This window comes from Callorhinchus milii, unplaced genomic scaffold (genome assembly GCF_018977255.1).
Source record: "Callorhinchus milii isolate IMCB2004 unplaced genomic scaffold, IMCB_Cmil_1.0 Scaffold42, whole genome shotgun sequence".
Classification (NCBI taxonomy): Eukaryota; Metazoa; Chordata; class Chondrichthyes; order Chimaeriformes; family Callorhinchidae; genus Callorhinchus; species Callorhinchus milii.
This window is the reverse complement of record NW_024704783.1, coordinates 503,843-528,386: the sequence shown is the minus strand read 5'-3', so window position 1 is coordinate 528,386 and position 24,544 is coordinate 503,843. Positions and strand designations below refer to the sequence as shown.

Sequence of the window (24,544 nt, the reverse complement as noted above, 5' to 3'; positions counted from 1 at the left end):
TCGCATAAACACACGGTCTCACTCCCTCTCTATCTATCTCTCCTTCCCACACACTCGCACATTAGCATGCGGCCTCTGTCTCTCTTTCTCTCTCTCTCTCTCTCTCACACACACACACATATACACGCAGTCTCTTTCTGTCTCACACACACACAATCTCCGGATGTCTCACTCTCTCACTATTTTTCTCTCTCTTTCTCTCTGACACACTGTCTCTGGTCCTCCGACATTTATTGGGCACGCACTCTAACACATAAATATACAGTTTCTCTCTCTTTTTGTCTCTCTAACTCTCTCTCTCACACAAACACACACACACTGATACACACACACACCGTTTCTGATCATCAGACACTTATTGGGACATGCACTCTCACACATACACAAACTGATATAGACTGTGGTCCTAACTTTCTCTCACAGACACTTGGCCTTTTCTCTCTGTGTATCACACGCGCACTCTCTCTCTGTACCTCAGGTCATTGGAATTCATAGCCACAGAAACTCACTGGGACGCACAGAGCTCTGGCTCTTCACAGACTATACTATCAGGTGAATTGACTATATTTCGTGTATGAAACGCGGCAGTGAATTTTACACAGCAGAGTCCCACAAATAAACTTGGATTGAGTGACTTTACTAATCATTGTTTTTATTTAAAGGATCATTACTTCAGGAAAAGCGTTGAGCCAGTCGACGAGCATCTGAGTTCCTAATTACCGCTAGGTATTCAGAGGCGTTTGGTCCAAGGAAACCTGCTCAAAATTTAGATATGCCGGGAGTGAAACCCAGCTGCTGTCGCTTGCGAGTCAAATGCTCTATCACTGAGCTACAGGAGAAGAGTTTGTGTCCACCAAACTGTATCAGGGAATATTTGAAATAAAGTGTATGCGAATTTTTCACCGGGAGAGTTTGAGAGAGAGTGTGTTAGAGAAAGTGTGTGTGTTTGTGTGATAGAGTGAATATGTTCATGAGGGTTTGCAAGAGAGTGTGTGTCAGTGTATCTGTGAGATAGTGCGTGTGAGAGATCGTGTGAGTCATTGTTTGAGTCAGAGTATGTGTAAGCGAGTGCATGTGTGGGATTATGTGAGTGTTGAGTGCCTGAGAGATTGAGTATGAGAGATAGTGTGTGTGTGAGGGCTGTGGGAGTGAATATATGTGAGAGAGCGTGTGTGAGAGAGATTGTGTGTCAGGCTATGTGAGAGAATTTGTGACAGATAGAGAGTCTGATAGAGATTGTGAGACAAAGATCGTTTGTATGCGAGTGTGTGTGTGTGCGAGAGAGGGAATAATGCAGGTAATGTAGATACAGGAATATTTGCCCTGTTGCAAACTAAATCGCAGGTTGTGGGGCAAGCGAGTAACCTGCGTTTGATTACCGGAAGGGCGAAATGTTAGGCACAATTCCTTGCTCCACACACGTTTTACCATCCGTAAGTAGAAATAAGCTTATTAGTGGATTTGCAGATTACTCCTATAATAAAATAATAATAAACCTAGAATTTGACATAGCGCTTTAAACGTTTTGTAGGTGTCTCAAAGCGCATCACAGCATATACTGTAAAGTGAATTAACTATAATTGTGTGTGAAACAGGGCAGTGAATTGCGTACAGCATCCAAGGCTGCACTCTCCACCTCTCAAAGTCAGTCAGGAACGTCGGAGTTCTGTTGGACCCTGAGCTGTCCTTTCTTCCACATATCCGCGACACAACTGGCTCCGCCTTCCATCACCTCCCGAATATCGCCAGACTATGGCACTACCTCATGCCTCACGCTGCTGAAACTCTGGTCCACGCCTTTTTCACCTCAAAGCTGGACTATGGGAACTCTCTCCTCGCCGGCCTTCCCGCCACCTCCCTCCACAAGCTGCAGGTCATTCAGAAATCTGCAGCTCGTGTACTGTCCCGCACCAGGCTTCGCACCCACATCAATCCCACCCTCGCCCTCGCAGTCCTCCACTGGCTCCCCATCCCCCAGATGATCGAATTCAAGATCCTGATCCTCACCTGCAAGGCCATTCAGTGCCTGGATCCCTCCTACATCTCCTCCCTCCTATCCCCTTCTTAGCTGCCCGTACCCTCCGTTCCTTTGGCTCCGGTCAGCTCTACATCCTCCGGGCTAACCGCCCTAACATCGGTGGACGGGACTTCAGCCTCTCAGCCACTAGGCTCTGGAACTACATCCCCCAGTGCCTTCGCCGCTTCCTCCCTTTCCTCCTTGAAGGCCGATCTCAAGACAACAACAACAACAACAACAAGATTCCATTTATTGAGCGCCTTTCACGTCGGGAGGACGTCCCAAGGCGCTGCACATTTGGGTCAGGATCCGAGCAGGGAGGAAATGGTCAGGGTGATGGGAGGGAAGGTTTCGCCCTGCTTGGAATTGAACTGAGGTCTCTCCCTTGCAAAGCGATTGCTCTACCACTAAGCTACAGGACTGCACGCTATAACCTGAGATTTTATTTTATCAATAGTAATGGTTGAGCTCAATGAATTGTTTCATCATATTACTGCTCTCAGCTTATTGGACTCTGTTCTGCAGTTTTTCGAGAAATTCAGATCAAACGGGATCGAACTCTTTACTTGTTCGTGTCGCATTATTTGCTTCAAAGCTGCAGGAACACCGTTATTCACTTCAGCAGCAGGAAAATGTCATATTTATTTTGTTGCCTGAAATCTTTATAGGTTGCTGCACTTACAAAATATTATTTCGTTCCATGGTAACTGTATTTTCTACGTGTACAAACCACGTTAATTGAAAGAGTGGTGTGACTGCTTCAATATTTTAGAATAAATTTTAGAAATAAAAGTTAAATAAATGTTTTTGCCATGTTTCGAACATGTGACTTATCACCTCTGAGGCGAACTTCATAACCTCTACGCTAATAGAAGCTTCAGTGAGTTGGTCAGCGTCGAGAAATGAGTAGAAATCAAAAGTTCTTCATCAACCTTCCGTATGTTTTACAAAAATCCTGAAAATGCTGGATTTGAATTTTGCAGCTGAAGTAATGTATTCCTCTAAGTTCACATAAAAGGAAATGAGTTCGAAAGTTGCAGAAATACGAAGAGCCAAACATTATAAATATCAGGCCCATGGAGCCATGAAGCAAGATATTGGTGCGTTGCCAAATTGTCAAACCCAGGAAACTTGAACCCCAAAACAATTTAAATTTCTGACCATTTATTTGAAAAGCTATGCAGCAGACATTGAACAGAAACCTTTCTACAGTGAGCTTTTTTGAATATCGGCTTAAAATGCTTCAAATTATTGATAAAGTTGCTGAATTCGGTGCTTTTTTAATTCACAAAAGTCAAACGATGGGCGGAGAAACGACCCGGTCCTCCGTCATGGCCGGATGAATATTTAAGCTTAGTTGTGAGAGATGGTGGTACAAATTATTTTTTTGACACGTGCAGATATGGGACATTGTGGCCCAGCTGCCGAAGGCGCAGGACTTAGGTTCCAGTCTCTTCGGTCCGTCGGCTTGAATCACACGGCTATCAAATATACATGATCTATTGCAATGCTATCAAATGTACAATGTCCAAGTCAGATGTGTTTTCTGAATAGAAAGATCGGTGTACACAAGGCAACAAGATGAGTCAATTTTCCAATCAATAACCAGCAGACAATGTTTTCTCTCCTTGAGGCAATAACCTGAGAATGTGGTGCTGTAAATGACCGTTTGATCACTTACAAGCCACGTTTAGATTAGCTTTACAGTTCCGTTGAAAGCCAAGAGGTAAATCTCCTCTGAGAAGTAATTTGTTCTTGAAATCCAAATTTTGGAAGAACGGGTGTAGAAAGAGGACAGAATTTCGAAGAAAAGGAAACACCACTCCCGTACAGCTTTGCGGATTGGTTGAAGTGGAGTTATCAGTGTTTTGGAAGTGGGGGATACTGGTCGGGTCGGAACCGATATGTGGGCTTTAAAGAATATATGGTTGTCGAACAAGGCAAGGAGGCTCCACAAGGTGGAGCAAACATTCATGATAGTTACACAGACAATCACAAAGAACAAAATTGTTGTTTACCACGGAATCAAGAGTTTTGGTAGACAGATAAAGTTATTCTGTTTGCTGATGGATACAAATTCTTCGTATGAATAAAGCCGAGGTGTGGTTTCGCTTTTTGATTCTTGCAAGTTTAAAACAGAAATATTCCTGGAAAGAAGGAAAGCTTTTATCCTGCTCAATTGGTTACGAATTCTTGCAAATAGAGAAACCAGGCTGTTGAATGAGTTTCCTACAACACAATCTGAACAACAGGCAATATAAGGGCCCGGCTAGCTCAGTCGGTAGACCATGAGACTCTAAATCTCAGAGTCGTGGGTTCGAGCCCCACGTTGGGCGTCACACTTTAAAAGTAAAGTTTCGAATACGTTCTTTCTTTAATGTTGCTCGGAAACAAAACTGCAGTCGTACACATGTCGATATACAATCACGTGATAAGGCACTGGATCAAATGCATCGACTTCTATTATTAAAAGGAATGAAGAACAGTGCACGCCTTTGTCGCCATACATTGCCGCTTATAATTAAGGCAAACCTTTTATGACATCTTGAAAAATATGTGTATGTGGTGGAATAAACGCTTCTGCATCAAATTCAGAAAATTAACGTGACAGACATCGGTATGTTATTGTACAAATGTCCACCAATGAAGTATTCGATGTCCCACCGAACTAAACCCAGAGGATCGAATTCAAGATACTTATCCTCACCTGCAAGGTCATTCACGGCCTTGCTCCCTCCTACTTCTCCGAACTACTATCCCCCTACTTACCTGCCCGTACCCTCCGTTTCACCGGCTCCGGTCTGCTCCACATCCTCAGCCCCAACCGCCCTACCTTCGTTGGCCGGGCCTTCAGCCTCTCAGCCCCTCGGCTCTGGAACTCTATCCCCCAGTGCCTTCGCCGTTTCCTCCCTTTCCTCCTTCAAGGCCGGTCTAAAGACCTTTCTCTTTGACGATGCCTTCAGCTCCCCTCTCGACTCTCCACCCGCTCCTCGCTCCCTCCCTTTCCTCCCCTATAAATTAAGTCTTGTTGTTGTTGTTTTTCTTGTGGATCAAGTCCCGTCTCAAGAGGTTTCTCGTTGATCAAGGCTTTGGCTACCCTCCACGCCTTCCTCCTTGGGACTACCTCAAGAAGTGCAAGACGCTTTACAGATATGTTCATTGAAGTTGTGCTGTTGAGAATTCTATGCTTTAACCTCAACGGTCCAAGTTCGATTCACCGAAACTATTACTTTCACTAATGTAAATTTCCCGGACTAACGTTACACGTGAACTTTGCCATCCAGTGCATTCTTCAACAAAGGATAACATTTTCCCTCCGAGTATATTTGTAGTGGAATTGTACTTGTTTTGATCCAAATTCTACTGTGCTTTGGATCATATTGTTCTGTGGAGGAACACAATATCAGTGTGAAATTATAAGTGGTTTCTAAAATTTCCAAAAGCGACATTCCAGCATAAGTTTCTCACACCACACGTGGAGACGCCGGGGATTGAACCCGGGACCTCATACATGCGAAGCATGCGCTCTACCTCTGAGCTGCATCCCCACATAATCCGCAGTTTTGAATTTTGTAAAGAGCGTACATGTGTACAGTGACTTCGCGACAGGAGATCCTCCCAAGTCTCTTTCTGATTGCAAACCACAAGAGCTAACAGACATAATTTCAGCTTTTATTGTTGAAATAATTACATTGTATGCAGACATATGCTTTGATTTTATTTATTTATTGAAACCTTTTTGGGATTTAAGATAAGCCCTCTTCATTAATCATCAATGCAAGATCGACAGCAACAATGTGGTGAAAAAACTGTCGGTAATTGTGTTCAGTGGACACTTTGAATCCGGGACTTTGCGCGTGCGAGACAAACGTGACTATGTCTTCCAGAATGAACGGCATTGCTCAAATTTGTTAAAGAATCAAACGTTCTCCGTGAATAGTCAATTTAAATGAAACGAGTAACTGGAAAATAAAACTAATCGAAACATTGTGTCATGACGCTGAGATTAAAAGCCTGGTAGCTCTAACCACTGAGGCACTCGGGCTCTTAATGCAGAATATCTGTGCTTTATGATTCTGCTGCTGAACGTTGCGGGTTTTGAGTGATTTGCGTCTGTGTGAACAACAAGTCTGCAGAGATTTGTTCTTATGGAGGTAGCACATAGTAAATCAGTCATTCGTGTTGTCTCTGACTTATGTCTTGCTGAATGACCAATTATCTAGAGGTCGTCACTTATAACACAAATATTCTGGGTGCGTTGCACTGGTACCTTTACCGCCGGTGTTTAGCCCCACTTTGTGGCTGCAGGACTGGTTTATTAGATGCAGTTATTTATGTCATTTGAGAACCTGTAGGAAATTGGCTTCTCGAGTCATAGTTTTGTCAATTGAATCTTTGACCACATTGAGAAAAGCTTTTCTTTGCAAATTATTCCCCGCAAAATTGTTGGAACTAACTCCCAACAATAGATTGAACACTGCAAAGTGATGCTAAAGTATCAGCATAAATCTCCTGTCAATGAATGTACAGACATAACTAAAATTTTGTTGACCAGGTTCTTCCTTTGCGTGACGACATTCTCCATCAGTTAGGGACAAGTTTTTTGTCATCTTTATCCCACTGGTGGTGGGTTGCATCTCAGGGTTAAATACAGAGAAATGCCTTCTTCATTAATCTATGCATTTGTGCATAAATAAAAGGGGACTTTCCAATTGTAAGCGACAGTAACAACAGTTGTGTCTTAAAATAGCTGACGTGGACTTGTCAAAACGTTTCACACAGCTAAAGGGGATCTAAAACCCATTGGAATCCACACAGTAGCCTGGGTAACCATTGGGAACGAAAGCGATAATCGGTCTCTTGTAGCAGAGACAGAGACTCCTTTACAGGGAAAGAGGCAAAACTTTTATTATCCCCAATATCAGTTTACATTTTTGCCAGGAGCGTCGCAAGCCACAACACCAAATGATGGATTTGTTTCATGATTTGAAGTGTTGGATTATTTCTCAGATACACAGAATCTGTAGCTTGAAATATACAAAAGCAATCCGCATCTAATTCGCACACTTCACGCGAGTTAGCTTTCCACTGTGCTTGGCAGTGGTGGAGTCTGACCACCAAAGAGTGGAGAGGGAGTTGGGGAGGTGCCCATCAATAAGATCAAAACAGAAGATTTTCAGGCGTGATTTAAAAATTGAAGCGGCAAAGCAGAGGGTTTGAGGAACAATTTTCAGAATGGGCGACTGGATTCTTCTCCATGTATCTGGTTGACCCTGTCCCACTGCTCAACTCGGTTGAATCCACTGATCCGCATGGTTACCTCAAACCCCAAATGCACCCATTCCTGTCCCTGTCAATAATGGTCTCGTCACTCACTGCGTCCCCGCCTCCATTCAATCCTGGACCGTCCCAACATCTCACTCTGTCCCAGCATGTGAATTCTCCGCCAGGTTCATGGTAGCACATGCAATCAGTTTCCCTAACGCTGCCACCCTGACTGCCTTGACACCCATTTGCACTCCAAGGCCCACGTGTTGCAACAACTGGGAAGAAACGTCGCATTGTTCATCTTTCAGTCCACCTCTCTCACATTCATCAAGCAAACTGTTTGTCCCAGCAAAATGTCGCTCCCTCTCGAATAAAGACCCTCTCGATTCCAAGACATGATCATCGACAAATAACTGCGATGAACATTCTCCGCTTTCTCTGATTCCCACCTTCTTATCCCGGTGTATGTTGATCTGCTCGGAAGATACCTTGAACACTACAACAGAGTAATAACTGACAGCCGAAATAGCTCAGTTGGGAGAGCGTTAGACTGAAGATCTAAAGGTCCCTGGTTCAATCCCGGGTTTCGGCAGTTTTTTGTTCATTTTGTCATTCCCGCCTAGTACATAATTTTCATCAATTGTAAATCTTCATCCTCACTGAAATGAGTAAACGTTCAGCGAGCTTACAATTCACACAACCAATTAACGGCTGAATTTGTTCAGAGCCTCCACGAAGCACGTCCGAGCGCCTTGCAGGATATATGGAAATGTGCCGTAAATGTGTTTTGTGTGAGACTGGAACAATCAATCTTCGCACAACAGTATTCCACCAACAGCACTAATGTCGACCTGACTAGACAGCCGTGGCCTCGGTTTAACTTCTCGTTGTTAACTCAGCCAATCCAGCAAACCTGCAGCAATGCAGTGGAATGAAAGCTGCCTTCCAACGCCAACAATTGCAAGAGCAAAACTCCTTGAAGATTAAGAAATTGAGGAAGTCACTTTTAGGAATTGTAGACGTACTGCATCCAAAAATTCAGCAGAAGAGGCACCGCTGGGAATTGAACCCAGGATCTCCTGTTTACAAGACAGGTGCTCCACCGACTAAGCCACAGCGCCGAAGATAACCGAGCTGTCATTTTCTCTTCAGAGAATCAAAATATCATGTGAAAGTTAGCAATAATAACAATTGCTTTAGAAGTATTATTTTCCCCATCGGCAAGAAGGCTGAAAAATATTCCAATGGTTTCTTTAGAGTGATTTGAATGTGTATTTTGAGAGTGAATGTTTTTTGCAATGGGAATTCAATCCTTAAATCAATTGCAACATCGTAATCCAAAAAGGCTATTCTAGACCCGCGATAACATATCGGACCTTTCACTGGATACTGAGAAATTCAGAGCCACAAAAGTTTGTGATTGTCAATTAATTGTTTGCGTTGCTGGTGGCCTACAATATTGACCTTTGTTTTGTGAAAGTGAGTGGGACCAGTCACAGAAGATACAAACAGAGGAGTCTGAAATGCAGATAGAAGGAATTGCATTAAAGGAATCGATTCACTGTCCTGCCTCAATCCATGATGGTTTTGGTGACCAGGAGTCGGACCAGGATCAACTTCCAAAGCAATCCAACTTCATTTGGAAGTCAGTGAGAGAAAAATAAACTTGATTCTATTAAAAGCACAGAATCGACTGCCAACGTCATTTCGGCCTTTTTTCACATTTGTATTGTTTCACACAGATGTGAATTGCTCAATCAATACGGAAACATTATAACTCCAAAAAATCATACTTTTTGAACTACTGTAGTCACTGTACTCGAAAGGGTTGCTTTGTAATCGGTTTTATCTCTCTTCAGGGACGCTGTCCTACGTGAGAGACGCTATGACAATGCAAATTGTTGTTCTTTTCTTCCTCACAAGAAAAAACGAAATCTTTGTCACTGGATATGGAGTTAATTTTCGTTACTGAAAAGAAAAATTGTACCAAAGCTGCTGCTGATGATTTCTTAGGCCCACGGAACCAACCACAATCACAACACTAAAATTCCAGACGCCGTCACATACAACTGGACTGCATGTGCTTCGGATCTGAGCTGGGGATCGGGATTGGGGAGGGTGGAAGGTAGGGTCTGACTGTGTAACATTCTTCAAAATGTACAGAATTGTCGTGTACAAGAAATTGAAACTCGTATTTATCTCAAATAAAACACTTTACATAATTGGAATTCATTGTTGACATTTTTTTAAACAAAACAGAAATGATCAACTAAAGAGTATACTAAAGCAGCTCTAGTGGCGAAAGAGGTCAGCGCGTGATAGTTATATGACAGTACTTCCTCGAGAAATGCCGAGGTTGTGAGTTCGACTCTCACCTGGAGCAGTACTTTTCAATGCTTTAGTCAAACGAGTTGCATCAGTGGACAACAGGGCCGGTCACGGACTAATGAGTTGTTGTTTCGGATTCAGCCTCGGTCAGGCCGGTGTTTTACCAAAACTCAATAAATGCTTCTAGAAGCCTCACCGTAAGAAATGGAGACACATATTAGATAAATGATGCACTTGGTGTTGAATTTGATCAACTTTGGCTTCAAGTAAAAAAAAATCCTGTAAAAGAGACACTGCACGTTAAGGCAGGAGGATGTCGAATCTCAGGCAAATTGACCGGCCTGTAAAGTGAGCAGCAATGATAGTACAATATTGCTTGACCATCAAACTCGCTAGAAAACGAACCGTCACATTGACAGTATGCAAAGAAAATATTTGTTGATAAATGGTATGTGAGTTGAGTAACTACAGCCCGTGGCCTCGCTGGCACATTGAATCAGCAATTAACGAGCATTGCTTGATAATTTTTGTTGACGTTTCGATTTGAAGATCACGATGATTTTTGCTAAATGTTCAGCAAAAAAACAAAGTTCCATTCAGTTTTGAAATGCCAAGTTAACCTGTTGATATTTCAGATATTTGGTGCACATGTGGCTCGTTGGTCGAGGGGTATGATTCTCACTTCGGGGTTAGCAATTAAGTAAATATGCGAGAGTTCCCGGGTTCAAATCCCGGACGAGCCCAAATTTTAGTAGAATGTTGTCTATGTTTCTCATACTGTCTTTATTTTGAAACAAGTAAACTAACTTGTTAATAGGAATGTAGTAAATAACTAAATTAATTGGGGAGATACGCATCTGTTGCGGTGTAGCGGCATTATTCAAGAAACGTATTGACTCATTTGACTATTACCCATGAATTCTATGACTAAAATCAGTGCACGCGGAATCATGGGGGAGATAAGCACGGATTGAAAAGCGCATAGAAAATCTCCAGCAGCGACCCCAATGGAGTGAGCTGTGAACAGAGTGAAGCTGTAACATCCTGAGACTGGTGAAGGAATTTGGTGAGAGTGGGAAATCTGCTCTCTGGGGAATTTTGGGGCCGACGGGTCTTGGAGCCTCTTGTTGGGGTGGAGTACTTGACGATCTGCAGCTGGTGGAGGGAGGCGATGGGGCGGTCCAGCAACATGCAGTTTGGAAGTGAAGCCTGGATATGATGAACGTGTGGATGAGCTTCTCGGTGGCCTGTGGTGAGAATAATAGTGCAGCCAGGCAATGTTACAAAGGTGCGGAAAGCGGAGAGTGTCATGGCACCGATGTGCCATATGTAGCAATGTTGATTGTCGAACAGGACAATGAATTGCCGTCTTGGCTCCGTGGGGTGCACACTCCATCCAAACAGATTGCATTGACTTTGATGGCGCCTACATTCACTTACACAGTATCTGCTCAACATATAGTCAAGCATTCTGAGACTTTCCCAGCATGAAGGGTGATTTTTATCTCCAAGTTATTATTGTTATTGTTTTTACTTATTCATGAAGGAGCAAAATGTATGAAATCAAAGGAACAATTCCGGCATTTACAGATCATTCCTTCAGGCGCAGCTGGATTTCTGGATTCAGTTTTGGCTACAACTTTTCAGGAAACACGATAAAATTTTCGAGAGTTCCGGGGAAGCTGCGCAAAAAATAAACGGGGGATGAGTGTCTTTGGTGTTGAAGAAATATTGAAAACGTTGGCTCTATTGTATTTGGAAAAGAGAAGGTTGATAAGGGACCTCATAGAGGAAAGTATATGAGGAATTTTGAAAGAATGAACAATGAGAGTCCATATGAATCATTGAATACTCTCTGACTTTGGGCCAAGGTTGTAAGGTTGTCACAAGAAGAGCGAAATAGAGAACATTTTGTTATCTCTGTTAAACACAGGAGCTTGGAAACACAAGCGACAATGATTTGAATATAGGCCTTACATAAATCCACGACCTTACCTATCCTTATCTCTGACATCCTTACCCCACAACAATCTGTTCGCTCCATCTGCTCAGCAAACTCTGGCCTGTTCCACATTCCACCGTCCGACCCGCCTTATCATTGGTCGCCGAGCTTTCAGCCTTTCTGCTCCCACGTTCCTATGGAACTCTCTCCCCCGTTCCCTTCGACGTGCTCCCTTCTTACCTCCTTCAAGAAGCGTTTCAAGACACTCCTCTTCGACCGAGGCTTCGGCCACCCTCTTATGTTCCCTGCACTCCACCATTTATGATGCCGAAACCCAGCTCTGGTCCAAATCCCGGATCTTCCAGCTGCTTGGGATGCACTCCAATTTGAGCGCTGTACAAATGTAATCAATTTTATTGTATCGTTTGACAATTTCCTTCTCTCCAAAAATTGACCGAATGTGTCAGCTAGGAGAGCAGCTATCCCTTATATATTGTGCAACATCCGTCGCATGCACAACAATAATAAAATGTGGAGAGCACAAATAAACTCATTTGTCAATCTAATTGATTGAATCTAACTCTCATTATTAAATAAGTTTTGCTGCACAGTGGATTTTGTGTTACGCAATAATATAAATCAAGGACAATGATACCTGAAACATATTGCTGACGTGTTTGAACGTATTTGTTCCACCATCTATCAGTAATGCGATGATCACATCATCTCACAATCTCCATGGAGTTTCCCAAACGCTACAAATATGTGACAGCATTACCTCAATGTTACAGAAGGGGCTGCTCTATCTTTGCAAAGGTTTCGCTGCTGTGAAAAATGCCTCGAAGTTCTAAAGAGTTGATAATACAAGTCATTTATTATCCGGTTCTTGCAGCAGTTGGAATTCCTGGTCAGTTTATTATTTCTGGTATTTACTAGTGGATTCTGTATCTCTGCGTTTAGAGCATTCCCCTCGCAAGCGACAGATGTTTGTTGATGCCCAGCAAGGCTACACGGTCGACAAGTTTCCTTACTCCACTTGCTCATCACTCTCGAGCTCTCCACATAGAGGAACAATTGTGTCCTCCCCAAATATCTATGTAATGCTGCTCAAATTCCCCTCCTCGCCATTGGCTCTTTCACACTGATTTACCTATCGCACTCGTTGAACGTCTCTCCTTTTCTGCACTATAATATACGAAGTTCACAATGTCACTGAAAAAGCCTAATGTACCCTTTTTAGCGGCTTAATTCTGTTATAAACACCTACCCATGAGAACGCGCAATCACCGTTTAATTTCACTTTATTCGTGTTTCGCAGATGTTTTTACTAACACAGTCGGCAGTATTTTACTTGACAGGCCAATTTCTNAAAAAATTATCTGTTTTGTCTGTCTTACAGTTAATTTACTGGCGATTGGGATCCTGTCCCGAGGAAAATGTGGACTGTCCAAATGTATCACCCGCTACCTGGTGGCCATGGCAGCGGCGGATCTGTCAGTCATTGTCTCTGAAGTAATCCTGAAACAAATCGGTGATATTTATTTCCATACCTCATTTTTGTTCTACACTCCTGTCTGCAGCTTCACTAATGTCATTTCTGCAGCCGCCGTGGACTCTGCTGTGTGGCTCACTGTGGCTTTCACCTTTGATCGCTTTGTGGCCATTTGTTGCCAGAAACTGAAACAAAAATACTGCACTGAGAGAACAGCGTCCGTGGTTATAGGAACTTTAATTGCGCTGCTCTGCTTAGAAAATATTCCCTTGTATTTTATATTCAAACCTTACGCTAGAATTCATCATTTGCCCTGGGGCTGCCTTGTCAAATCAGAGATTCGCTATCAGCCCGCGTGGATTATATTTTATTGGTTTGAACAGATTTTGGTCCCTTTGCTCCCATTCGTGTTGATTTTGCTGCTCAATGCTCTGACTGTCAGACACATTCTTGTGGCGAGTCGAGTCCGCGTCAGACTGCGGGTCTGCACCAGCAGTGCTGATCATCGCAATGATCCGCAAATGGCGAACAGGAAGAAATCCATCATTTTACTGTTCACGATATCACTCAGTTTTATATTGTTGTGGGTGACATCTGTTGCACATTATATACAGTACAGAGTTAAAAAGGTTTACAGGTCGAGAGGTCTCTATAACCCTTTGGCAATGTTTGAAGAAGCCGGTTTTATGCTTCAGCTGCTGAGTTCCTGCACAAACACAGCCATCTATGCTGTCACTCAGAACAAATTCAGAGAGCAGCTGAAGAATGCAGTTAAATATCCTTTCGCATTAATTAGTAAATGTTTTAAATAGTGAAAAGCGAGAAGACAAACTGGAGTTCACGTCACACAAGAAAAACACACTGTTAACCCATATATTTAAAACTGTATTTGTGAAAGGATTTATCCTTTAAATCGCTATTTATACAAATATGTGTATGTAATATTACGTTTCTGATATATGTCGCGTACTTCATCCCTTCAAGTTTGTCCTCCTTACGATGATCAGAAATTAATTGCAGTTTTAATTATTGCTGCATTTAAGTTGGCACAGTTCAGTTAGTTATTTATGCTTAAATTGAGAAAATTGAGTACCTGAGAAAATTATCTATTGTAACCCCGCTATTGTAACCCTGTTGATTGAACCATAGTGAAAATGTATGTATTATTCGGTATATTAAATAAACAAGCTATAGATCATAAAATAACAGTGACTTCAGTTCCTCTGATATCGGGTTCCGACGTTTTATCTATACTATTAAAGACGAAATGCTTGTCTGTGTGCCTGTCCGTCAAGAAAGCAGTAACCCATTGATGTAGAGACATTACTGATAGTTCATCAGGAAGGACTTGCATGTGCGTCTTCCTTCGGCATATTTATATTGGAGATTCTCCTGTTGTTGATGAGCTATATTTAAAATATACTTTAACAAAGCCGCAAAAAATGCCGTGTGGGTGATAGTCTGCATGAACATAGCGACAGAGGAAATCACACACTTCTCGAGACATATATCTATACTTGTAATGACGGAATGGCTTTCCCTGTATCTGTCCGACATTAACACAATAACCGATTGACGCAGAAACATGATTTATGCCGCACAGCTACTTTTGAATAAGCATAATTAGATGATCCTTCCTCGCCGCAAAGGGATGTCAACAGGGGTCGTTGATATCAGGTCAGTCAAACTCACAGTTGCCTCAATTTCCGCGGATTGAGTCATGGTCCTGAGTTTTTGTCCCTTTGCTACTTTTACTCACTTGAATGGAAAGGAAATCAAATATGTGCATGGGCTTTGTTGGGCACTGAAATTAATGAGACGGTTAAAAAAAAGAAAATATATCCACGTAGATAAAATTCTCAGAACTGCGGGCACAGAGAAATAAAGAGCACAGTTAAAGGCAGCGATGAAACTCACTTTGACAATTCTCGATGAAATACTGTGATATAAGTCGCGCTAGTCCGTTGCTCGATTAAAATTACTGTAGTGCATTATTTTCTTTAAGAAAAGATATGATTTCAAAAACAACTCAACAACATTAAAAACTTGTACTTACACAGCGCTCCGCATGCACGGTAGCGCCGAAGAGCGCTTGATAATGGTGGAGCTCGACCTCGGGCTGGGGCGAAGAGGCTCGTGACCGTAAGTTGAACAGGATGGCCCCGGAGCAGCTGGTGAGGACATTGTGAGGCTGAGTATGACAGCTGCTGGAAAACCTGGGTGCGATTTCCGGCAGGACAAAATAATTAGAAAGTTCCTTTACTTCTCACGCCTCTGTTTACAAAGGAGTAAGGAGGATCCCGGTGGTCAGTCGTTTGGTGGAGCAATTTACCGGTTGTAATATTCATTCAAACAAGAGAAGTAGTAGTAAATTGGTCGCTCCATCCACTACTGTTTGTGGCTCATTGCAGCACGCAATTGGTTGAAGCATTTCGCCCACAAAATGTACAGCAACTGAATTTACGTTGTATTCTATGAAGCGTTTTGCAACGACTCGAATTAGGGATAAGTTGCTGTTTCGAATGCAAGAGTAATTATTAATAATAATATTACTAACTGGGCATCGATATGGGGTTAGGAATTGAGGCGTTTTGGGAAGGAAACGATTACCAACAACACGGCCAAAAAGGTGTCTTGAGACTGATCGTGGACGAGGGGAATCAGATGATTTGTAGAATTAAGTTGCAGAAAGGTCTAAATCTCGCCCGCTGATGTTGGACTGGATAAAGCGGAGAAAAGAAAAAATCAAATGAAACAAGGCAAGTGGGTGGCCCAGGCCATGTGAGTCGAGGTATTTGCGTCGATTTTGACTGACGCCATTTAAATATGAGACGGGGATCCAGAACTCTCTACCATTTTGTTCAATTGTTAATCTCCAAGCTAAACAGAAAAGTCGGACAATGTATTAGTAATCTGCATATTTCACAAACAATTATTATTTTCACAAAGAATCTCCAGTCTAAATGTCAAACAGAGATCTGCCGTTTCTGCATGATTTGCAACAAACGTACAGAGAGTCTGGCAACGCAGCGAACTTACTTAAATCATTGAGCAGGTGTAACAAATAACACTGCACTGTCCAGTCGTCCAACTCGGCTCTAACGAATGGGGATCTTGCATGATACCAGGACCCAAGCACAGTAACATTTACTCGTTAGCCAATTTGAACACGCCATTTAATGCATCGATATTGGTATTGTAGTGTATTTATTGTAAAATATAGGCGTAACAAGTCACACAGAAAACATTCCCAAAAAAACGGTTCGTCCGATGCTATAACCGTTGGAAGACTTGCGCATTTATTAAGCTGCTAAGTCCAAAGAAAGTAGCAAATGAGTTTACTGAAGAGGTAGCTTTACTGTCTTTCTAATCCTGACCTGGTTATACAGGCCGGCAGTGTGGATACGGCCTCACTGTGTCTCGAACACTGGGCTGGGAGCTTGTACGAATGGTGCAGAGAGAGTTTTATCCTGCCGTGGTCAGGTGAATGCATCATGTAGGATGTCCTGGATTTGTATTCACCCAACAGATTATGAGCGATTCAGGCAGAGTTCTGTCTAATAAATCATTTAACAATTAGAATAGTTGGAAAACACAAAGTTTTTTTATGATTCTCTGTGAATTTAATCTACATAACCATGTAAATACATGTCTAAGTACACAGAAACGTAGGTAACTATTGGGAACGAAATCAACAACCGGCCCTGTAGTACAAAGAGCTAACTTGTTGACAAGGACACAGACCAAACTTGTAATGTCCCCAACCTGAGAATTTTGGAGAACAGTGACTGAAGTCATGTCCATATCTGATGGAGTGGATGTACGAAGGATGAATAGAAGGCTGGAGCTAGGCGAGCGGATGCAGTGAGTGGTGGAGTTTGATGTTAAGCAAATTGGATACGTAGGGTGTGGCAAGGGCATGAAGTGACAACCAGCTTTGCCTTTTGTAAAACACAGCAGAAGTTCCAAGGATTTTCATTTTCGGGTATTCAGCAAGGCACCGCTGGGCTTTGAAACCAGAAACTCCTGTTTTCGAGACAGATGGGTTGCCAACTAATCCACGGCGCCGATGTAACATGTCAGTGTTTTTCATTGAACAACCAGATAAATGTTTATTTGTTTCGCTCACAAGTTTGGCGTCTGATTCCTTTTCCTGTCTCTGTGTTGACATTGTCCCACTGCTCAACTCCCTATGTGCAGTTTTGCTGCAGCCCCTGCTGCGAGTTGCTATCTCATACCCAAAATGCACATATTCCTGTCCCCAGTTATGCATTTTTCCCATAAGTGTCTCATCATCAAGCAGCCTCCCCGCTTCCTTTCACCCCTGGGCATTCCACAGGCTCACTCTGTCCCAGACTGGGAATTCTACGTTTGGTTAACCGTGGCACATACTGACTGGTGTATGGCAGACAAGTTTCTGACTGCCTTTGCCGTCATTCCCAGTCCAATAAACACGATTTCCAGCCTTTGGGAAGATACTTCTCTTCGCTTACCTGACACTCAAACTGCTCCCCCTTCAGCCAACAAACTGTTTGTAGCTGTAAAATGTCCGCTCCTTCTCCAACAAAATCCTTACATTCCGAGACCAGATCGTCGACAAACTCATGTCATTGGGTTGACCAATCACCGCAGATTCTGTGATACCCCACTCTTATTTCGGTTTATAGAGGTCTTAGTCAGAAGTTATCTTGAATACTGCGAACAGTACTGGACACCGGGACATAATTTGGCTACCAAGCCCGAAAGATGACAGAAAGCAGAGGAAGGAGTTTGACTCACAGTGTTTCCAGAATTATTGGTGAGCAATGATTAAACAAAGGTAAAAAATCATCAGATAAACTGGGGATGTTTGTATTGGGAGAAAACAACAACTCGGAGCGGGCTTCGTTGGGTTGGATCAAATGTTCAATGGAGTTGAAAACGTAAAACCAGATTAGTGTTTTTGGATTAGTATTTAACGATGCAGCAACATATGAACCACTTAATTTGGTCACTGAGTGCACTATTGTTGGTGAGATAGTGCTAAGTGCAATCGGCTGCCACTTTTCGACCAAAAATATATTGTCAATTCTGTGACGCGCTTTCGAACGTCCCAAAGACGTGGTGAAGCACTATATGAAATGCAAGGATTACTAAAATATATCGTAATATGACATATTAACCCAAACTAACCTTGTGACCTTGGACATTCCGAAGCATTGTTCAAAACACGCTTGAAGGACGACATTCGGGGCTCCCCCAAGATCTGTGATGAATGCCTTAAAAGAAGCTCTCCTAACCTGAAAGGGGCGCGCAGCAGTTTATTTTTTGTCAGTATAAATTGGCTGCAGAGTCCCCCCAATGAGCGACCAGGAGTTAAAAGGAGTTTTATTAGAAAACAAGATTTGTGCAATTTTTTTAAAACGGGCAGATACACGTAATTTTACAACCTCCGAAATATCTCAGTTGGGATACAGTTAGACTCAAAAACTAGATGTCACAGCCTAATTATATCCTTTTTAGACTGGCCGTTTGGGAGAACTTACATTGCGACGCTTCTACTGAGTTCAGTTTCAACCACACAAGCACAATTCATCATTTCCAATGACTTGAAGATCGTGATGAATTTTGATAAATGTGCAGCAAATCAACAAAGATCCATTGAGTTTTATATTGCCAAGTCTTTCTGTTGAAATTCCGGTCATTTGGTGCACAAAGTGGCTCGTTGGTCAAGAGCTTTGTTTCTCGCTTTTGGCTTAGTAAATGAATACATTTGCGAGACGTCCCGTTTTCAAATCCCGGATGAGCCCAAATTTCAGATGAGTGTTGTCCGTGTTTCCAACTCTGAGAGTATTTTGATGCAAACAAACTATCTTGGGAAAATCAACGCAGTAAGTAATTCAATAGTGGAAATAAGCATCCGTTGCAGCGCCAGTGGTTCAGAGATATTATACAAGATTTCTGTTGTTGAGAGACATGTTTGATTCTTGGTGAATGATTCAATTTTCCTCAGTCCCTGCCCTGCCCTTCGGTTGAATATTATTATTGTATCTGGAGAATGAGAATATTCCTGGCAGCAGCCATCATGAATTTTCAAAACCAATGTAAAGCTGACCAAACTTAGCGAATTAATTGGGAAGCTCAAAATCAAGCAAGTGAAATGTTATAGATGTAAAGCACTTATGTTTCCAGATGGGCTTTGACAAAATGCCACATGAATGAGAGGATACTGCCTAAAATCGGTGCTCGTGGAATCATGGCTGAAAAGATCGCGTATTAAAGCAGCAGCAAAGAGCCCATTGGAAGCAGTTGTGAACAGAATGAAGTTGGAGAGGAGGAATCAGTCATACCACCCATGGGCAGTATGAAGGTTTACGTAGGAAACCATCATAGAGAGGTACCGATACGATGACCACCATGTGTTGTTCAAGATGAACAGAGGCGGAGAGACAGCCGCCCACGTTGGAGGGATCAGCAGCCGCCGGAACCTCAAGGTCTGGTAATTCAGTTAACTAGAATATGACTAGTGCTGTCTTAGCTTGCATCCATTTACAGGCCATCTTGTTTTTTTTAATAAATGTGGAAACATTTGTCACGTTTCTTTGGAGCTTCTTTTTTTGTCTCATTAGGGATGCAATTTATGTGAAAGTTGCTGTATCAAATCCAGTGATTATTATTAACTGACAGAAAAATAAAATAATAAGAAAATTAAGAGAATATTTTATTAGCAATATTGACACCTAGTTTTGATTCATACAGATAACGGAGCAGATCATCCACGACTCTGCCGCCCGTATTCTCTCCAACAAATGGTTCCACCAGCCTATGACCTCCATCTTCGCTATCCTCACCTGGCTTCCAATCAGTCAGAGTATACAGTTCAAGATCCTTTTCCTAAGCTTCAGAGCCCTCCATAGCCTTCCTCCTTCCTATATCTGTGACCTGCTATCTCAACCCAACCTGCCCTCTCTCTCTCTGCTCAGCGGGCTGCGACATAATTCACGTTCACTGATTTGCACGCCCCACCATTGGCCGGCATTCATCTTCTCTGACCATATCTTCTATAATTCGATCCCACAGTCCCTTCTTCTCGCACCTCCCGCGCCGCCTTCAAGACCTGTCATAAGATCCTTCTCTTCGACCAAGCCTTCAGACACACTTTTGCTGCTGCCCTCCCCGCCCTGCACCCCTTCTGATCCCAACCAAAAGCTAGGGTGCGGATCTTTGACTGTCCAGTGCCTTATGTCGTTCTCCTAATGTGAAAGGCGCTTTACAAACAAAATTTTTTGTTGTTTCTTTCAACTGCGTATTTTATTTTCTCACACAGATTAATCGAAATCTTCGTTCACCAGAAGCTCCTGCTGATTAATTCTGAAATACAAATCAGTCGAGCAACAATAACATTGCTTCCAAAAGCTTATTCAGGACACCAAAAAAAAATTATTGGTGATATGTCTTCACATCAGAGCTCGTCGCATATGCTTCGCAGAGCCAAAATTGCAGTTAAAACAAGCTACATTCCACCAAAAGCCCACAGAGCTTGGATTACAAAACCGGCAACCATCCCATCGGTTCAACAGAAACAGATCAAGTTACTTTGCACTTGAAGTTAACCTTGGACATCAGTTTTGGTAGGACTTCCCAAAAAAACTTCCGAGTGCAGTGTTTTTCCTACCCGTGTATGTTTTCACGACAGAATTGGCGATTGCTTCTGTACCAATTCAACATACATTTAAACGCAAAGCAACAAGAACCAAAAATCTGTGATGTTGCAGGATGACTGGCATCAAAGGCACCGCTGGGATTTGAACCCAGGATCTCCTGTTTACAAGACAGGCGCTTTGCCATCTAAGCCACGGCGCCATAGCTTCATTTCCAATTATTTTATTTAAGTCCAGGTGAATGTTCAATTTTTTTATATTTGTCAGTACTGCTCATCCTCACATTCTGTCTTCAAGGTCCAAGTTGGAGCAGTTTATTGGCTGCTGGTTTGAGACTGGGAGTCGGAGTCAGCTTGGATTTGTTGATTAATCTTTCCATGGTCGCTATTATATAAAAAAGTTTCTTTACTCAGTTGATGTCATGACAAAGAAGGAACGGCTCGATGTGCTTGTTGTTTTACGATTGCCTTACATTTTGTTACGTATTAATAAAACTAAATCAGTGGAGCTCACAACATTTCTGAAATATTGAAAGTGAAGTTCGATTCACAAAGGCAACTGGAGTTCACTATTCTGCTGAAACAAAGCTTGTGGCCATACGATGATCCAACCCACGACCTTGTCCTTATTAGCACCGAACTCTAACTAACTGAGCTAACCGGCCCCAGTTACTAATCACATGATTGTTATTGATAATAAGTTTTGTCAAGTTGCCAGATAAATGAGGTCCCTAATATCTCTGCTGCTGTCCGCCTCCTACCGTGAGTGCTATTATTCTGAAAGTATGACTGTTTTTGTGCCTGTTTATACTCTCTACAATGTCACAGAGACAGAATATATCACAGTAGTTATTCATTGATCAATTATTGTTCACAGATGTTCTGACCGTTTTGGTGCTGACACAGCCGCCGACCCTAAGCGGGAACACCGGCCAGGCCCTGAGACTGACCTGTGAACACAATGGGTTTTATCTCAGCAGCAGCCACATGGCCTGGTACCGGCAGGTTTCCCGGAAGCAGCGGGAAAGGCTCGTCGGATATTCCGCCTCATCCGTCAAGTCATTCTGGTCCGGGATGGAAAACCGTGTCACTGTCATCAGGGAGGATTCCAACATCATCTTCGATCTGATCATCAAATGCCCGAGAGTGTAGGACACCGCCACCTGTTACTGTGCAACAGGATCATAGTGAGAGGAAAAGTGGCTGAACTCCTACAAATAGACAAAGGAAGGAATGGCAGCCCCTCACACCCTAAACTTACTGATGGACTTCCATGGTGTCAACGCTGCGTCTGTAGCCAAGTTAAATGAAAGCTCAAGATGGATTTATTCTCAGATTAAACGGACAGAGTGAACCGTGGTTTGATTGGAGTGAATGAGCTGCTTATTTGTGCTGTAATATTCTGTGATTTCAGATGGTCAGTGGCACTTTGTGTTGTGGCGGGAAGGACTGCGATTGGAGACTGACGATGTGACGGTTCACATCCATCATCTTGTCACAAGCTGCTCGAAATGATTGCTTTCTGTTTCTGTGGTTATGAGAAAATTGTTAAACAAACTCTATGTCACTCCAGAGGAGAATAATCAATTTCAGTGAATTTTGGCTGCCAATGTTGTGCAGATATTGGAGTGTCAATATTTGTATAGCGCTGTATCACTGTCTAAACAACAAGCCACAATGGTACACACAGCCATCCCCTCATAGAAAAGCACCAGCCAGAGAGAATGGTAACTCCTGTGATCACTGCAACATCCATAGCACCAAAATAAATGTTACTGGAAATGGATTATTCTGAGAAATAACCTGGTGCTCAACAGATTATTTCAGATTAATTTAGATTACAGGGTATTACTAAACGAGATTGTGGTCTTGCGATCTGTCCGAACCTTAAAAGAAAGCATCTGATGCACGTAAGAATTTCATGTAACTCAAAAAGCTCTTACAAGAGGATCTGAAATGAGGTCCAGTCATTGCCTGAAATTCCAGGATCCTTTTGAGAGAGGGTTTACTGTGAAAACTTTAAGAGATTGATTGCATTACAAGGCGTGGGGAATGGTTTGTCAGGCTGTTTGACAAAGGTTTCAATCATCTTTCCTCACTCCACCACCGAGTGGATCACGCACTCAGCTCCAGTCGATGTAACGAACATAATCCAGCCAATACGGACCCGTTACATCTGGTATAGTACTTACGTTATCAGCTTATTTCAAGGTTAATATTTGCACTCAAGATTTCGTAGAATTTTTTAAAGCAGTCATTGCTAACAGTTCAGAAGTGGAGAAGCCACCGATTACCAACATCAAAAAGTTGTGGCCAGTCACAAACAAATCATTAGTTTTCATAGAGAATGAAGAAAATAAGAGAGAGATTAGCCTTTTCCAAAACATCTATCGCTATTCACTATCCACATTCTTAATTTGTTATCCCCACATTTAACCAATCTTGAATATTACAGCCGGTTATACAGAGACCAGTCCTGTTATACAGAGACTAGGCCTGTTATAGAGAGACCAGGTCTGTTATACAGTGACCAGTCCTGTTATAAGGAATTCATGGAGCCCGGATAGCTCAGTCGGTAGAGCATCAGACTTTTAAAATATCCAATTAGAATGCAATCTGAGGGTCCAGGGTTCAAGTCCCTGTTCGGGCGTTACTTTTCTTTGATTTTGGTCGGGGGTTGAAGGGAGTACATAAAAATGTTTATTCACCCGTTCCCTTACATCAAGCACACGACATTTTAATATGAGATAAATATCGCATTTTTTATAGGAAATTTCCTTATTTTCTTCTTTCCAAGATAAATGTGAGCATGGCGACATCCAACTAAATGTTATCAGAATCAAAACATGATCATTTAATGCAGATACACATCAGTGAAAATTGTCTATCGTGGAGTAAAATCCAGATTTACTCCACATTTTAACTGCTTTATTTGAACGGTCTGTTTCAAGCTCGTCAGCTTCACATGCTTTCAAGACCCAACACCACCCTATCTTTCTGATTTTCTGATTGCCACGTCTCTGCCCGTCTCCAGCACTGAGCTAACACTGACCGTCCATGCATGTCTTTGCCCACTTCCTCCACTGAGCTAACACTTACCTTCCTTGGGTTTCACTGCCCATCTCCTGCACTGAGCTAACACTGACCTTCACTTTGTGTCTGTCCTCCCCTCCTGCACTGAGCTAACACTGACCTTCTGTGTGAAACCAGACCTTTCAGTGTCACTGGCGGTGTTGACTTTCGGTCACAAGACACCAGTCTATGGAAAACTACCTCGGTTACTCTACCTCAATCACTCTCTATCTGTCTCCTATCTCTACTGTAATACCAAATCGCCCTCTTTTCGTAGAGTCACCTCCGATATCCCTATCCTTGGAGTTTCAGGTTTAACCATTTCAATCTGTATTGTCATGTGTGACATGCAAGTTGTTGTTGTTGAATGATAAAAATAAATTGTCCACATATGACTGTGATTACCAAACTATGAAGTGATATTCATGCTAATTGGAGAATATGTTGAGAACAATTGTAGCTTCGCCTTGTTGCATCTTTCACTTCAATGAATTCGATTCTGCAATGAATCGAGAAGATGAGGTCAAACGGGAACGAACTCTTCACATGTTTATATCACATCAAAACTGCAGCAGCAACGGAATTCAGTAAATCAGCTGAAAGAAGGCTTTATGTTTTCTTGTTGCCTGAAATCTTTATCTGTTTCCAGCTTCACAAAATAGCAATTATTTTCATATGGTCTGGATGTTATCCGACACCAACCAATTGTATTGAAAGATTGGGTGCTCGTTGATACTCAAGAAAGATTTATTGTCATAAAATTTAAATAAATATTCCCTCCAGGCT

The 24,544-nt window shown here is 42.4% G+C and overlaps 4 non-coding genes across 4 annotated transcripts; 2 read left to right on the top strand and 2 right to left on the bottom strand.

Annotated features, from left to right (window-relative positions):
- The first annotated feature begins 7,804 nt into the window (after window positions 1–7,804).
- On the top strand, window positions 7,805–7,877 carry trnaf-gaa. The gene has a single exon. It is a non-coding gene; the product is annotated as a tRNA-Phe (tRNA).
- A 456-nt stretch (window positions 7,878–8,333) lies between these two features.
- Window positions 8,334–8,406, bottom strand: trnat-ugu. The gene has a single exon. It is a non-coding gene; the product is annotated as a tRNA-Thr (tRNA).
- A 12,410-nt stretch (window positions 8,407–20,816) lies between these two features.
- On the bottom strand, window positions 20,817–20,889 carry trnat-ugu. The gene has a single exon. It is a non-coding gene; the product is annotated as a tRNA-Thr (tRNA).
- Window positions 20,890–23,243: 2,354 nt separating this feature from the next.
- Window positions 23,244–23,336, top strand: trnak-uuu. The gene is made up of 2 exons: window positions 23,244–23,280; window positions 23,301–23,336. It is a non-coding gene; the product is annotated as a tRNA-Lys (tRNA).
- The last annotated feature ends 1,208 nt before the right edge of the window (window positions 23,337–24,544 follow it).